The sequence below is a fragment of the Phyllostomus hastatus genome, unplaced genomic scaffold (assembly GCF_019186645.2).
Source record: "Phyllostomus hastatus isolate PE091 unplaced genomic scaffold, TTU_PhHast_1.1 phas_contig_62, whole genome shotgun sequence".
NCBI classification, from domain to species: Eukaryota; Metazoa; Chordata; class Mammalia; order Chiroptera; family Phyllostomidae; genus Phyllostomus; species Phyllostomus hastatus.
In genome coordinates, this window is record NW_025333921.1 from 5,237,353 (window position 1) to 5,240,684 (window position 3,332).

Sequence of the window (3,332 nt, forward strand, 5' to 3'; positions counted from 1 at the left end):
TTTTAATGAGTTGTCCATGAATGCTTTTGCGCACATTGATTGAATAAAAAACATTTTTAAATAGAACACAAAAATGCATGAACTGGAAAGAGAGGTATTGGAAACAAAATCTTGTGTTCATCAATTCATAAATAACATGAGGATGATGATGAAGTTGCAAGCCATGTAACAGGAAATACATTTGCAAGATATGTAAGCTACCTATTGCTTTGAAAGCATGAAGAAATTTTATGTAAAATTTAAAAGTAAAAACAAACTATCCCACAGAAATAGGCAAAGTTATTCAATAGTCACTTCATGAAAAACAGGTAGATACCAGTAGCCAAAAATATATGAAGACATGTTCAACTCTTTAGTCATCAGAGAAGTGCATACTAAAATTATAATGAAATATAACCACAGGTGATTGGATGGCTAAAACATGGACATAAATGACTAAATACATGAAAAATTAAAAAAGACAATAGTGAATATTGGAAAGACTATGAAGCAATGAAAAATTTTATACACTAGAGGCAATACTATAAGGTAGTGCAAGCTTCTACCAAGTTATAATATACATAGGGTCAACTTTGGAAAATTATCACTATCTTCTAAAACTAAAATTTTATGTAACTTATTACCAAAACATTTCACTCCCAGGGATACACATACTACAGAAATGCACTCACATATAACACACAACACATACTTGAGAATGTTCATGGCTGTTTTATTTGTAATAACTTCACATTGGAAGCCATCCAGATTTCCATCATCTATGAAGTAAGTTGTTATATATTCATAGAATGAGTATACTGCAGCTATTTAAAAAAAAAACAAAAGATGAATCTCAGAAGTACAACATTGGGCAAAAGAAGCAAACACAAAATTGTGCTATATTGTATAATCTCACTTATATAAAGTCCAAAAACAGCTTTTCACAATGGATTTGACTCGAGAACATAAGTGTCATGAAAATCACCACTAAATCTAAGCCAAAATGGAAAGGAAAAGATTCATATCAACACCATTGTCATTTGGGCAAACCTACCACTACTGGCCATCCTCTACAATTATGGAGGGATCAACAGAACAGCCATGGACAACTTTGGGAAGGAGGCTGCCAAGATGGAAAAATGCTCCTTCAAGTGTACCTGGGTCTCAGATAAACTGAAAGCTGAATGTGAGTATGGTATCACCATTAATTTCTCCCTGTGGAAATTTGAAACCAGCAAGTATTGTGTGACCATCATTAATGCCTTCAGTCCCAGAGACTTTATCAAAATGATCATGACAGGCACATCTCAGGCTGACTCTGCTGTCCTGATTGTTGCTGCTGGTGTTGGTGAATTTGAAGCAGGTATCTCCAGAAATGGGCAGACCCGTGAACATACCCTTCTGGCTTACACATAGGTGTGAAACGATGAGTTGTTGTTAACAAAATGGATTCTGTTGAGCTGCCTCACAGCCAGAAGACATATGAGGAAAGCATTAAGTAAGTCAGCACCAACATTAAGAAAATTGACTGCTACACTGACACAGCATTTGTGCCAGTTTCTGGTTGGAATGGGGACAATGTGCTGGAGCCAAGAGCTAATATGCCTTGGTTCAAAGGATAGAAAGTCACCCCTAAAGATGGCAGTTCCAGTGAAACCTGCTGCTTGAAGTTCTGAATTGATCAGTCCAGCCACCAACTCATCCAACTGACAATCCCTTGTGTTTGGCCCTCCAGGGTGTCTGCAAAATTGGTGATATTGGTACCATCCCCGTGGTCTGAGTGGAGACTGGTGTTCTTAAACCCAGCACAGTGGTCACCTTTGTTCCAGTCAGCACTACAACTAAAGTAAAGTCTGTTGAAATGAGGCTTTAAGAGCAGCTCTTCTGGGACAATGTGGGCTTCAATGTCAAGAACATATCTGTTAAAGATGATTATTGTGGCATTGTGGCTGGTAACAGCACAAATGACCCATCAATTGAAGCTGCTGGTTTCACAGCTCAGGTGATTATCCTGAACCTTCCAGGCCAAATCAGTGCTGGACACCGACCTGTGCTGGATGCGCACCTGTGGTGGATTGTCACACAGCTCACAGTGCTCACAGATTTGCTGAGCTGAAGGAGATTGATCATCATTCTGGGAAAAAGCTGAAAGATGGCCCAAATTTTCTGAAATCTGGTGATGCTACTATTGTTGTGATGCTACTATTGGGGTTCTTGGCGAGCCCATGTGTGTTAAGAGCTTCTCTTACTGTCCTCCTCTGGGCCATTTTGCTATTTATGACATGAGAGACAGTTGCTGTGGGTGTCATCAAAGAGTGGACAAGATGGCAGCTGAAGCTGACAAAATAACCAAGTCTTCCCAGAAAGCTCAGCAGGCTAAACGACTATTACCTTCAATATATGCCACCCTAGTTTTAATTGGTGGTATAAGGATGCTCTCAGAATGCTTTGTCTCAATTGGTCACTTATGTTTAATAGAAAACATTGGTTAATGATTGCAATGCATCATAAAACCTTCAGAAAGAAAGGAAATTGTTTTGTGGACTATTTGGGTTTCATGTGTATGTGTGAGTGTATGTGGCTTTTTAAAATTTAATTTAATTTGTTTTATTGTTGTTCAAGTACTGTTGTCTCCATTTCCCCCTCACTACTCCCCCCCACCCCAGACATCCCTACCTCCCATGCCTGATCCCACCCCTCTTTAGTTTTGTCCATGTGTCCTTTATACTTGTTCCTGAAAACTCTTCCCCCTTTTCCTCCCATTATCCCCTCCCACCTCCCCTCTGGTTACCAACATTTTGTTCTTAATTTCAATATCTCTGGCTATATTTTGCTTGCTTGTTTGTTTTGTTGATTAGGTTCCACTTAAAGGTAAGATCATCTGGTATTTCTCTTTCACTGCCTGGCTTATTTCACTTAGCTCTCCAGTTCCATCCATGCTGACACAAAGGGTAGGAGCTCCTTTTTTCTTCATGCTGCATAGTATTCCATTGTATGAATGTACCACCGTTTTTTGAACCATTCATTTACTGATGGGCACTTTGGTTGCTACCAGCACTTGGCTATTGTAAATTGTGTTGCTAATAACATTGGGGTGAATAGGTTCTTATGCATTGGTGTTTCAGGGTTCTTAGGATGTAATCCCAGCAGTGGCCTTTTTTAAATTTAAGTCTTAAAATCAGTACTTTTTAAATGGAAACAGAATTTTGAAATCCATTAAAACAAAACAGAATATTGAGACACATTAAAACAAAGTTTAATGAGGAAAAAATGTCTGCAACAGAAAAACTTGTATTTTGAAGGAAGTCAGAATAACAATTTCTTTGGGAAAAGAGAGTGGGACTGGCAATTAG

The 3,332-nt window shown here is 38.5% G+C and overlaps 1 pseudogene; it reads left to right on the forward strand.

Moving 5' to 3' along the window:
• Window positions 1-760: 760 nt before the first annotated feature.
• On the forward strand, window positions 761-2,471 carry LOC123825128 (annotated as a pseudogene).
• Window positions 2,472-3,332: the final 861 nt, after the last annotated feature.